Here is a 14,757-nt window from a genome sequence, read left to right as displayed (position 1 = left end):
TGAATGCCTATGCAGTGTAAATGCTTTAATATAAGATACTGAATGTTTTTTTTACACATTATTTTCTAAATGATGCTACATTTTACTGCATGTTTATCCATTTTTTTTGTGTTGGTACAAAGTCCAAGCAGGCAGACACATGATTTTAATAATTTACACAGTAGCTATTCAAATCCTTATAAATCATTATGAAAACATATTCGTATGTAAAGACTTTTAATTTGGCAACAAATGCGCTTCCTTTAGACAATGGGCTTTGTTCACAGCAGTATCTGTGTAATTAACGTTTACTCATTAAAAAAAAAAAGAAAAAAAATCACTGAGTCTGTAAATGGGGCTATTGACTCTGCTGCAAACGTCTATGTCAGTATGTTTTGATACTTGTGAAAATGTAATTAATCTACATTTACTAGGAAAACAGATGACCTGTCCTGATTCAAGTTGAAAAACTCTTTCAATTAGTGAAAACTAATTGAAAGAGTCCAAAACTGAGCAGCTGTTGTGCTTGGTGCTGCAGGACGACAGTGTAGCAGTCTTGGTTTTCTTTTTTTTTTTTTTTTAAACAATTAATTCCTCATGACCTTAATACAATGAGTTCATGTTATTTTATTGTGAACTAGGCCCACTGTTTACAGTATTACTATACGTTACCAAAGTTCAATGTAATTAACAGAATTGAGCAGATTCATTCTCTAGGAAGGAGAAAAGAAAAAAAAAAAAAAAAGAGGCTGACTTTGGTTTTGCTGAGGTACAGAGTGTTGCTGCTGTACCAGTGCATTTTAAACGTAAGAAAATCACTGGCTAAAAGACTGATGGCTAAGACAGCACTGTCAGTGGCAATCTATTATGCTGCTGGAAACTAAGTTACCAACGATATAAAACTAAATCAAGGAAGTAATGCATTAAAGACATGTAAATATTTATTTAATGCTGCAACATCGCAGCTATCACTTTTCACTGCTTTGATACCCAAGGATTCCTAGTACTACACGAGTGTATTTCATCTGTTTCATTTTTTAGTTTCAGTACTTTCATTCGAAGCAAAGTAACTCCTATTTCTTTGTACTGCACTGAAATAAAAGAATCTTGTTTCAGTACATAATGCTTTTCTCATTCTTTCTTGGCTGGTCTCCATCAGTGTTTGTTTCCATGAGCACTGAATCATAGATACTAGCACCCTGCTCCCAGTCTTCTGTACACATACATACCAAAGGCAGACCCAGCAACACAGACAGACCACCGGGTGCCTCCAGCTAAAGCTCTGCGAAGCCCACGCAGCACTGGCACTGAGTGACCACAAGCATCTAGCAAACCTCACAGCTATCAGAACACAGGTCTGCTGTACCTCTGATTTGGGTTTCAGACATGTTACACTTAAATCCCATTTCTAGGCACATCACTCTTTACACATCTCAGGCTGCATCCACCTTACATGTTCACATTAAAGAGACCCTCAGGCTATAAAGCAGTCTTGCTGGCTGTATTAGCAAATAAAACAGGGGCATGGTACAAGCTTGAAGAGTACCTAGTATCATCCAAATTATTTGTTAGTGTAGTTGTCCTTCACGCCGGACCAAAACCACCAGCACTCTTCCAGACAGTGCCCAGGTCAGCATTATGGGGCAAGACGTATTAGTAACTGCCCTCAATACAGCGTGGCCACAGCCACCTGTGGAAAAAGCAGAAAAGGACGGATTAGGCACTCGGATGTCAATCAGGCTGCATCACTTAACTGTACAGCCAAGGAACTGCTCCCAGCTTCTTTTGTTGTTTAGATGCAACTATTCACACACCTAGAATTGTGACACTCAAAATCTGAACCTTAGCATCAAGCCTTGGTGTCAAAAACAAGCATGACATTCTCCAGTATAGTTTACCTGTGAACACTCAAACCCAGCAGGGAACTCCATCCACCTCTGCACTTCCAATTCTCTCCTGACTGAACAATACCAATTGCTATTGGAAACACTGTCCTATTATTCAGGCCAGAGAAAACAGTATTTATCAGAGTAGATCTTTTAACAGTAGGAAAAAAGCTAAAAGAAAATAAAAGACAGAGAGCTTACCAGTGTCTGCTAAATTCAAGAAGAAATAATTTAAAACTGTCTAATCCAAGCTCTGCCAAAATCAAGGCCATAAAGCCTCACTCTACACTTCGAGCCCCAACCTCTTCTTGAGGTTGTAGGCAGGAGGCAAATTAGAAACATAGAAGGAAAAAAGATTTTATGTAGGGTAATAAAATTGAAGCACCTGAAGCCTGACTAATCCGATGGCCTTCTACAATGGAGTGATTGCACCAGTAGACAGGGGAGGAACTATGGATGTCATTCACCTGGACTTCTGTAAGGCCTTTGATATGGTCCCTCACAACATTCTTGCAGCTAAATTGCAGAGATGCAATCCAAGTCCATGTCTAAGTGGAAACCAGTAACCAGTGCTGTCACACAAGGGTCCGTGCTAGGACCAGTACTATTTAATATCTTCACCAACAACGTAGGCAGTGGGACTGAGTGCACCCTCAGCAAGTTTGCAGATGACACCAAGCTCAGCGGTGCAGATGATTTGCTAGAGGGAAGGCAGGCCACATCCAGAGACACAAGGGCACATTGTTGGCTCATGGTCATCCTGTTGTCCACCAGACTCCAAGGTCTCTCTCTACAGAGCAGCTCTGCAGCAGGTCAGCCCCCAACCTGTACCAGTGCATGGGATTATTCCTCCCCAGGTGCAGTGCCCTACACTTGCCCTTGATGAATTTCATCAGGTTCCTCTCTGCCCAACTCTCCAGCCTGTCCAGGTCTTGCTGTATGGCGGCTCAGCCTTCTGGTGTGTCAGCACCCCTCCCAGTTTTGTGTCACCAGCAAACTCGCTGAGGGTACACTCTGTGCCCTCATCCAGGTCGTTGGTGAATGTATTGGAAAAGACTGGACCCAGTACTGAGCCCTGGGGAACATCACTAGTTACAGGCCTCCAGCTGGACTCTGCGCTGCTGATCGCAACCCTCTGAGCTCTAAGAGCCACTAAGCCAGTTCTCAATCCACCCCACTGTCCCCTCATCTAACCCACACTTCCTAAGCTTACCTATGAGGATGCTGTGGGAGATGGTGTCAAAAGTCTTGCTGAAGTCAAGGTAGACAACATCCACTGCCCTCCCCTCATCCACCGAGCCAGCCATTCTCCCGTAGAAGGCCATCAGATAGGTCAAGCATGATTTCCCTTTGGTCAATCCATGCTGACCACTCCCAATAACCTTTTTTTCTTCTACATGCTCAGAGATGACATCCAGGATGAGCTGTTCCATAACCTTTCCAGGTTAGATCTGCTGTCATCTTAAATTTCCTTTCCAAATATGCATTCTCTCTAGAGACACAGGCATGGAAATGTTAAAATGCATTTCATGAGAAGACCTAAAAAAATTCAATCCCAGTAGCTGAAAGTAAACCAACCACAGTGACCCAGCTACAGTGCAGACCACTACCACTGGATGGTTTTACTGCATGGATCTTATCCCATTCCTCCATATTCAGAGGAATGGATTTTATCCCACTCCCTGCCTTTGATAGCATCCAACAGGGTTTGTGCTCCAGTGGAATGAGATGATACTGGTGACATGGATGAGGTCCCCCTCCACTCAGAATCATTTGCAATAGGATATAATGAACACCTGCTTTTTGAGACTGCCCAATCCTAAACACGCCACATTTCAAATATAACAGATAATGCTTGCTCACAATACTAGAACATTTTTAAAAGGATACAACCCTTTTAGACATTTCTCACCAAGTGCCACGTGTATTCAAGCAATACGCTGCACTGAAAGAACACACAACTGAAGAGCAACAGCAAATCAACTATTGTACGCTCTCGGACTTTGCTAACACCTTTGGCACTAACCAACGTAACAAACAAGAGCCATTTTTCTTTCACATACTGGCTTCTTAGTAGTACACTCTTTAAAGGAGCAGTCTATCCTGGTTAAATGTCGCGGTTTTGACCGGATTGACCAATCAGAACGACAGATGGCCTGTCCCTCCCCCCTCTAAGAAAAGAGACAAGAGGAAGAGATAAAAGAGATTTATGAGTTTAGAAAAAAATAAACTACTCTAATGAAAATATTAATAAATAATGAAATAATAAATAATAAGAAAAGAAAAAAAGAAAAAAGTATACAGTATATACAAAACCGTATCAAGCTCCCAGGATGATGATCACGTCACCAGCAGGCACAGGGTAAAGTCCCAGGCTGGATTCGGTGATGGACAGGAGCTGGATTCCGGATCTGGAGTCAAGAATGCTCAGATTGGGATCAAAGGCAGACGGACAGACAGGGTCCTCCATGGACGTCGGCCACTGAAGGAAGCGAGTTGACCCTTTGATCCCTCAGCTTTTATACTGAGCATGATGCAGATGGGACGGAATACCCTGTTGGTCAGTTTTGGGTCACCTGTCCTGTCCGTTCCTCCCTACAGGTGTGACCCCTCTACGCTTTTCCGCTTCCGACCCTCCAATGGGGCAAATAACAAATTTACCTGACCTTGGTTGTTATAGCAATAAGTATAAGCAAGGGCCTCTCTGCATACCATTCCTTGGTATAATCAGGTCTTATCACTGTGAGAGTGAACAGTTTCTGAACAACACGCTGTTAATTTCAGAGTTTAGTTAGTTAGAAGAGGCCCAGCTAAAAAGGTACAATTGCTGAACAGAAAGTTAGTTCTGTTTTACCTCAAACCAGGACATTAAATGACTCCTGAACTACATACACCTGTTGCCCCAACACAAAACTCTGGTCCGCTCAGAGAACTCTGCTAAATGTAGTCCAGGTTTTAAGCTTCAGGTTGAAGTAATCCAGGTGAATGGAACTGGATTATAGAATTCAATGGACAGCCAGAAAAATGGTCAGAACAGGTGTTTGGCTCATTACAATAAATCTTCCAAATCGCTTCATTCCTACAGCCTCACAATCCATGGTAAAACAATGCCCCTAATATGACGCATAGGAAGTCTGAAAGAAGACAAAGAGATTACTGAACAGCAATAACCTACTCTGCAGTGCTCCCATGTTTCAAAATTCTCCTCTGAATAAAGTACTATTTGGAGACAAAGGAGGCAGAGCCTTCTTCAGCCCTTGTGTGGCCTTGTTCAGCCTGACGTTTAAAATGTTTTAATGATACATGAACTAGATAATGCAAAGATGAAACCACAAATCAGAGTTCAGAACCAAAAAGTCACGTTCATGTTCCAGTCACTACTCTGTATCCTTTTTATGGTTACAGCCACTATCAAACCAGCATGGCATTAAGTTCTTAGATGGATTTTACTGAGAGTGTAATATAATACTCCCAAAGACTATGGTCAGCCCACTAACAGAATGCTAACACATCTCCAAGGGGTTTATGAGTTACCAGAAAGGTCATGTCTTCTGTAGCAGAACCAGTTTAATGAGCTCTTTTTAAAGGCTTTTAAATGCTTAAAGCATCTCAGCTCACATAGAAGTGTCATAACAGTACAGTCCAAAAACATCTGCAGGGCCACGCTTAAAATTACAGACCTGGCCATACAAGCTCATTTCTAACGAAAAGTGCCATTTAAATCAATGGGGTAGCTCCAGGGAGCACCAAAGGATCAGCACATTCATTTCTGTTAATATTGATACAGCATTTAGGGTTGAATATACTCAAAACTTGTAGGGATGGCCCCTTCAAAATGGACAGTGGTTACACTAGCAGCACAGTAAGTACTTTACAGAGAAATAAAGCAGCAAAGTCTACACCTAGTGATTTTCAGCCCAAGAATACACTCCTGAACCCTTCTGGTTTTACAAAAACGTCTTTTGATCTACTAGATAGAAAACTGAGATGGGTAAGGCTGTGGCACTAGCCTAAACAAAAAAAAAGATAATATTACATATGCAACCAAAATCACATTCCAAGCTGTGGCTACCACAACACCCGGTAAGATCTGTTCCCCAACTTTGCTTTTAACTATCGAACTGACACAGAATCTTCTTTTGAAAACATAATTTTCTTGATCACCTGACTTGGAGAAAAAAAGTTGTGCTAAATCAATACAAAGTATTCAGCCATGTCACAGCACTCCCAAAACAGCTGGATGCTGCAATCTGATGTCTTCAGATCCATATCTCAGCGCTCGCAAGGAAACGGTCCAAGAGAATAAAAGCCTGTTCTCCTTCACCAATCTATAATCTGACCTGACTCTGTACAGCAGAAGTCAGTTTTCACACTGAAGAGTGAAATTTATCTCTGTGTCTCACATTTTTTGCTGTTACAACACCTTGTCAGAATTAATGCCTCCACAATGTTTTCTGTGTGTTATAGAGGGAACTGTTTGACATGCATTCCTCTTTGTGGTGACTTGATGGAAGTCACTCAAACAGAACAAGTGAAAAACCTGTATGTTAGAGGGCAACGAACATGTTAAACTTCAGTGAGAGGGCAATCCAAGAAAAAAGCTGAATCCTAAACTGCACCATAGGAGCAAAAGGCACAGCAGGCTAGCACAAAAGGAAAAGTGGAAAAAATAATGAACTCGGAGGAAAAAGTTGAATCATTAAAATTCCTAGCCCCAGTTTGTCTGATCTCCTGGCAAGTTTTAGGGCAGTTTTCTTCAAACCCTCTTCTTGTTGAATTCCCATACTGGAAGTCGGTAGCAGAAACAACAGCACAGGACTAAACCCCCACAGCCACAGAACAGAAGCAGTAGCATTTTGCCTAATGAACTGACAGCAGCAACTCCAGCACTGGTAAAGCTGCTTTGGCAGACTTCAGTAAACACTTCTAGACCTAATGGCAGAGCGAATACCTAAGTCCCAACACACTGGGAGTCCCAAGCTTTCCCTAAGTTTCCTGAAAGCCCTTTAACTAAAACATTTGATGGAGTAAGCCAAGCAAAAAAGAGGTTACAAAAGCCAATTACTTTTCTATTTTGACTACAACCATATCTGCAATACAACAAAACATGAAGTAGAGACTTAAAATTTTAATGAGGATGAAAACACTTTGAAGATACTGGCTTATTTACCTTTAAATAGTCAAATGAAAGGATCATACAGCCACTAAAAAGTATGCTTTACAGGAAAATGTTTTAAATAGCCTGTTATTCCTGTGACTCTAAAGTAGAAAAAAAAAATATTAGAATAATCTAAAAATAAAACATAACAAGGAACGAAATAGTAAAATTACATTCTTTAGTACTGAAAGTCCATATTGTCGGGAATGCACACTGCTGCGTTTGGCACACTGTGGCCAAATACATTAATTATAAATGCCAGGACTAGAAGTTCAAACAAGATGGAAGTTGTTCCATTACCATTTTTGTAAGGAAGAAACAGAAAAGTCAGTTCTCACAAGTTTTATTTATATACCCTGTAATACTGCTTATTTGCAATTCCACCAAGATGAGTAACTTGGAAGAGGGGTTTACTATCACTACGGCTTCTGGAATGTGTACAGGAATTGAATAGGAATGATATTAACAGCAAAGAAATTATTGAGAGAATCAGGAGCTCCCATCTGGAACTGGGAAGCATTAATATAAAGACACTGCTGAAGTGACCCCGCTTGCTTTTCTCCCCACTTGATATTGTGCACCTGCTGAACATAGAGGTCTCCTTCAGAATAAAGCAGATTCTCTAATACAGCCAAGACCTGAGGAAGGAAATGCTCTGATTAGGCCCAACACTAATTAGTGTTTCCATAGGACCCATAAATATTTACAAGCAACAAAGGATACTCTCCGCAAGAGACCAGAAAGGTTTCACTTATCAGAGTGACTAGTCATTTATTAGCAAAAATAATCATTTTAACATTTTAGCTCAGCTCTGAGGTCAAGCCAAAGACCTTGGAAGCATCAATCAAAAGTAAGTCCCAGTTGCCCCAATGACCTTGACAACGTGCACCGGAACTCCAAGCCCCAGTGAGACCATACACTATCCTGCTTGATTAGGAATTGTTTGCTCTGAAGAATAACACTTGAGAGATTGTCACAGCTCAAAAGGAGCAACAGCTCACATCAGGAATTTGCAGGCTGGTTTGCCACCACACGAGTACTCAATGACAAAAGTTTGAGTAAATTCACAGCATATCCTTTAATTTATTTATCTGTGCCAGTTCTGGGCTACAGCAGGTCATAAAAAGCATGAGATCAGAACCCAAAGAAAAATGACTACATCTCATGGTACCAGTCATTAGAGATCTGACCGTAATTTAGACAGATGGAAGCAGAGACTCACTGCTCATTTCAGCGCTCTCAACAACACTTGAAGAAGTCTCTTCTTTCAAATAATAAAAAGAAACGTTTGTACACTGTGGAAAAGGAATAGTAAAATAGTACCATTAGAGAAAGAAACAGTAGCAGTGTGTATAGTAATTACCACAGTGGTGTGTCCAGTACAAGCGGAGCAGTCTAGCATGCTAAAGTATTTAGGTACTCCCAGGTGGCACAAATATTCTTACCTATTTTGCTTTACCCTGGAACTACATCTCCTGATCTTCCTATAGCAAGAGGTACCAATTTTCCACCAGCTGTTCTCCCAGACACATATATTGCTAGTTAAGCTCTTTTACTCAAATTTGCTGGTGTTCCCAGCAGTGGCAAACCTACAGCTAACCAGAATTACTCTGTACAAGCAGCATCGCGAGTGATGAGCAAAAAAGTTACAAAGCTGATAAATCCATAAAGTATAAATCACGTCGTGTCATATAGCTTTTAACAGGTCTTTTGCTTTGCTCAGTGGGAGAAAATGACTGCTTCCCTCCTGATCAAAGGTCCAATTCAAATCCCACAAGATCTGCTACGACACTTTTAGCTCCCAAACACATTTTTTTGATTGTCCTGCTCCAACATGCTTCCCCTTCCCAGAATAATAGTGGGAAATTATAGGGAATTTGATTTAAATAAACCTGCCAATTTGAGAAGAACGACGTTACAACCGAGCCTGGCAGCATGTATTTTTGTATTGCTTCATCATATGTGACATCCAAGCTCAAGCGAAGGAAAATAGTCTACTCGTCAGCATTGTACAGTACTGTTCAGCTGCTACACTGAGCAGCTCACCTGTCAGCACACATCCACAGGCCTGTTAAAAGGGCTAGGGCCAACATCAAAAAGAATCAGTCTTCCCAACAGCTCTCCCTCAAAGCTTTACACCTATTAGCTCCCAAGGTAAGGGGAGGTGGCAATAAGGCAACACAAACTTGCTCAGACTCAAGACATTTTCTTATCAATTTACCAAGTTACAGAAGGCTACCAGGCTGAATGTGCCTACAAAAGAAAAAAGGCTGGATGATGGCAGTCCACGTGGCATCAGCCTCTGGGATTTTGCCTGTCCCCATGAAAGAGCTTTATTGTTTCATTTGATTTCAAACCCATTTAAAAAAAAATCTCTAGAAGTCACTGTCACAAAGTAATAGCCTATAATAATGGAATTATGACCCTGTTACAAAGGCTGACATCCAGGTCTCTCAGTTCCTCAACAAGCTCTCTAAACATTCTGCAAAACATGGCAACTTTTAATTTGCACTGCAGCCTGTCTTTGTACAGATTAATTATGGCTCTCTCTTATTTTCTAATGTGTAACAATCAATAGGGGTAGCAGAGAACTAACCTAGAATCAGAGCTAGCACAAGACTCCAGAAGTAAAGCGATGAAGACAAATGAGAAAAAATGAGATTTTTCAATTTCCCACCACCTGACAACACCTCCACTGCATGGCAGCCTCGCTCCTATCACAAGGTGAGCTTCCAGGAAGGTAACCTATGCTATGAAGAAAGCAACCACATTGGTATCTTTGTAGGAAACATAATCAATATTCACAGCCGTTTACTCACTTTAGAACCACAGAGACACCCTGCTCTCCTACATGATTTGTCAAACATTATGTAGAAACTTGGGGGTGGAAGGGGAAACTGGAAGGGATACAACTGCATTTTGTTTTCATTTGAAACAAACGCACTGCTTCCTGCAAATCAGCAATACATTCCTAGTTCTTCTGAAACAACCAGGAGGGTAAAAGGCCAGGTGATGTTCCTTCTAGACAATGACAAAAGAGTATCAAATCACCTGCAAAGCCTACTGTTCAGGCACTGACTAGATCAGTACCACTGGATCCTGGTTCTGCCTCTGCAGAAAGCCCCACGAGTTTTTACCCAGACATTCCCCCCAGATTTGCCCATTTTTCAGCGCTGCTCCTCCACGCGGCCCATAACCCCTGAGAACAGAGGAAATAAGCACAAGCATCGAGCAGAAGTCCAGCAACAGAGTCCGAGACTTGTTCCTGTGCAGAGGTCTGTTACTGGTTCCAATGCAAACACCGATCCAGTTTCTTGCCTCTAAAATGGAAATGCTGAGTTGTTTGTACCCTGCTGTAAGCCACTGCCTTGCCAAAATGAAGGAACCAAAGTCAGTGACGTCAGAGGTCAACTTAGCTGCAGGACCTTATTGTTACCATGATCCAATTCAAGGGGTTCGATATTTTTTAGCTACAGCAAGGCTTATTTTTTGCACAAATGAGACTCATAAAAGCCTGCATGGCGCCTGAAAGTATCTTCCGCTCTGAATGACCTTCCAGTGCACCAGCTCTACTGCACCAAACACACTCAGAACATTGCACCCACGGATTCAGGAGGCAAGCACCTCTCTCCCAGGGTTTTGCCTGATTACCAACACCTGTACAAAATAAGCACAAACCCCCAGCTCCCTGGAGCGAGCCAACAAAAGCCCCGGCCCCCCCCAGAACCCCCTCACTTCGCGGAACCACCGGGAACAGCCAGGAGCCCTCCCGAGGCGCCTGCCCCTGCCCGCTCCCCCGACCGCGCCGCCCGGACAATAAATCGCCGACAGACGCTAGGCCCTACCCGGCTCCGCTCCCCGTTAGCGGCACACGGAGAAAGCCGCCTCACCGGAGCCCACCGCTGACCGCCCCGCCCCACAAGCGGCTCTAGAACGTTCTGTGGCCCCGCCGGCTGAGGCGGCGCCGGGAGCAAGGGAAGGCTCCGCCTCCCCACACGGCCGGCACCTGCGGCCGGGCGCGCGGCCCCCGCCATGTTGCGCGGGCCGTGCCGTGGTACCCCCGCGGTCGGGCACCGAAATGGGGAGGAGGGCTCTAGTGGCTCTGTCCTTGTCCTGGTGCTTTTCGGCCATGGTTACAGAGCTCCGGGGGGAGAGGGGGGGAGGCTTCGTTTGGCTTATCAGTTATTTCCTGTCAAAAAATGCAGGTCTTCTGAAGAAGTAGCTCTCAAGCTAGATGGAAAAATGCGCTGGTGTTGCCCTCATGATGGCCCTTTCCTTCCCCTGCCAAGCTGCTGAAAAATGGCCTTTCCAGCAGAAATGTTGTGTGGAAAATGAACAGCTCTTCTCTCAGCACAGTAATTTGCCATGCAGGAGACTGGCCTGTGCAACCCACTGGCCTGAGACACACGTTGCTGTCCTAAAGAAATCCTGCTATGTGCTATGTAAAAGCCTAGGGTCTGAATTAGAAACGTAAAGAAAGGAGAAGCCTAAATAAACCTGAGCTTCAAAATGGCAGCAGTGCTTTCTGCTTGATGTCGTGGGGATAAGGGTAATGGCCACTTGGCTCCTGTGCTCCCTTAAGAGCCCAGGGAGGAAGCAGGGAGCAAGGGATGGTGGCTTTGCTTTTCATACCAGGGTCCCCCGCAGCCTGGAGCGGTACTCGGTCCCCTCGCCTCCCCTTGGTGAGGGACAGCAGCAATGCTGTTTCTCTATGGGATGGGTTCCTTTGTTTCTGGCAGGGATACGCTCATATTTCATTTCTCTGGGAAAGAACAAAGGCAGTTTCTCTGCAGTGATTTAATTTTAGATCCCTTTTCAGTCCCCAGACTTGATGCTCAGGCTATTGCTCTGGGCAACAGATTAGTCTGTGGGAAAGAGTGTAATGAAAAGCTGGCATTGGTGAGGGCTGCTACAATAAGCAGGAGGCTCTGGAGGAAAACAGTGAAAGGCACAGGAAAAACTGAGGGGGGGGTGGAAATCTTTTGTTGGCCTAGATAACACCATATGTCTTTTGCACCTATAAATCTGTGGCCCGTATTCGGTCCTGATGCCACGGGGAAAAACATCAAAAACATCATAGCAAGTCTGGAAGGGAACTCAACAGGTTATCTTGGGCATCATTCTCCTTTGCCAAACTAAAAGTAAGTCCCTGTAATTCACGTGTGCAGGGTCAGAGCTCGCTACCCCTTCTTTTACTGCAACAGTGACCAAACAAATCCCCGCTTATTCACATCCCTCAGCGTCTTGTTTTAAGCGATCTGAAAGATGTAACAGAAACTGAATTTGTTTCATTAAGTAACTGCAGAAAGTTCAGTCTGAGTTTATAAACCCCCTTAATGATGCTAATCACCTCCTTATTGCTGTGTTGACTTGCAATCCTGCCTTTGCTTGTCATTTAAATGCAGAGTGCCTCGCCTCTAGGTGAAGTTAAAGTCTGCACATCGCACACCTCGAACCAAAGAATGAGGGCTGCAAAAATGATGACCCCTCACACATCAGTGTTGACTAGGTACAACCTTTCTGTCACATTCACCCCAGCCGTCTGGGGACAGTTACAGAATAAGAGTCTCGACGGCAGCTCTGCCTTATGCAAGAGTCTACACTGAGCTGAATGCCCTCTTTGCTCTCCAAAGAGGGATGCCCAGAAGCCCTGAATGATTTTCTTTCTGTGTATATGCCTTGTCCTGCCTTGGAAATAGCTACGTCTCCGGGTATTTGGAGAATTAAACTTGAGATTGTGCCATTTTTAAATTTCAGAGCAAAATTATCTCCATCTCACCCAGCAGACTCATATTTCATCCTCCTTCAGCATCTGAAATGGCCTTTCTTTCAGGGATGCATGTGTGCATGTCCTGTAAGGGGCAAAACAAAGACTCCTACCACTATCCAATTTTGAGTTGGAGTTAACGCATTAAAAAGAAGAAAGCTACTCACAAGAACTAAGAGGTTTCTCTTGGCAGTAGATCTTTTCATTTAACCTTTTCAGTTTTATGCAGTGCTTCTGTTCCCACAGATGCAGGGAGATCCACAGATGGTCACGGTGCTGCTGTGACACCATCGCCAGCAGAAAAACGAGCTTTCAGAGAGAGTTCACTGCAAACCTGTGCTGTATTATGTGTAACACTCTGCAAATTATCCTAATAGTCATGGAAATTAGTTCCATTTGGCATGAATCACAGGAGCTGGTAAGTGAAGGCCTCTAAAATGGGCCTGTTAGGAAAGACAGAACTAATGAGCTTGTATTTTTTTTTTTTTTAAAGCTCATTAAAGTGGGACAGCTGTTGTTTAACAGTTAACTGCAGGAAATAAATGCCAAGAGTAACAGATACTGCAATTAAGTAAGGCTGACTACCTGTCCTTTATCTGAGCAATTTGCATATCATACCTAAAGTATCACACAATCGAAGGTTGGTATTTTTTGGAAACTGTCTCCTAATGACAGGTATGGCTATTACTAAGAAGGCAGCAAATGCATCACAGTAAGAACCCCGAAGGATCTCATGGAGAATTTCCATCACAGGCAGGTCCCATACAATGAAGGTAGCTGGCCATGTGCCGTTTCACACCCGATAAAATCTCCATGGCTGGAACCTCTAGAGCAACAGTCCTTAAGTCACATGCAGCACGCTGTCCATAACCCCTTCCCGCATTTCCCATGGCCACAGAAAGCTTCTGCTGTGAGTGGGCAAATGTTGCTCCTTCTTGCTTTTGTTGCAAGTCAAGTCTGTGGGCTGCTGGGGGTTGCCTCCTTCCCCTTCTTGGTGTAGAATGAACACAAAGCTGATTTATCTTCATAATGTATCAGCTTGGAAGTCCGGCTGTAGCTGGGAGGCAGGAGCTGGGATTTGAACCCTCGCAAGGAAGGGTGAGAACTGCAGCTGGGTCTTCTCCTCTGCTAGTGCTCTGGACGACAGGCCATTGAATTACAGTGCAAGGAGAATGGCAGCGTCACCCTTCCAGCAGTTGTTCACGGAAGCAGCGGGGGCTGTGTTCTGCATGAGGCCGTGTGTGCTTGGTGCGGTCTGAGCATCTTTTCTAGGTCAGACTTCTGAGGAGGGAGAGTACCCAGTTTGGGATGTTTGCAAGTGTGCAGTAATGACTAAACTATTCCGTTCTAACAAAACTCAGGCAGTAAAAAGCATGAAATTATAATCCAAGAAAACTTCATAGGTGTTTTCCAAGTGGGCATGCCAGACATTCTGGGGGTCATATTCTTGGAGCAAACTGTTCCTACAACCAAAAATTACATGGTTTTTAAAACTGCTGTGTCCCTTGCTATGTCCTTTAAAATCTATGTCCTTTGGTAGATATTATCCCGCTGCTTGCTAGTACTGCCAAAATGGAGTGGGAAAGAGGTGCCTTTCTTAAGGACTTAAGGAAAATAGTAATGATCCCAGAGAAATGTGTTTGTTAGTTTGGAGGGGAACACCTGTATATTAGGCCCTTCTCTTTGCTGCTACCCGCCATACTTGACAGTAGGATTAAAACAGCATTGTTTAAAGAAAAATCTTTGAGAATTTTTGCTATGACTCAGAAACCTTGGAAATCTTAAGCAAATTGGCACTCTAATGAATGCAGTCTCACACTCTGTCATGTGTTAACATTGACTATTAGCCGTTAGGACAAGTAAATGTCATTTATTAATCGCTTTTTCCCTGCATGACCGCAAAACAAAAGTGAGCAAGGCATACATTCACCATGCACCTTGACCGAAAATGAGGAGTATTCCAAACA

This window comes from Numenius arquata, chromosome 2 (assembly GCF_964106895.1).
Source record: "Numenius arquata chromosome 2, bNumArq3.hap1.1, whole genome shotgun sequence".
NCBI lineage: Eukaryota > Metazoa > Chordata > Aves > Charadriiformes > Scolopacidae > Numenius > Numenius arquata.
This window is presented reverse-complemented; position numbering follows the sequence as displayed.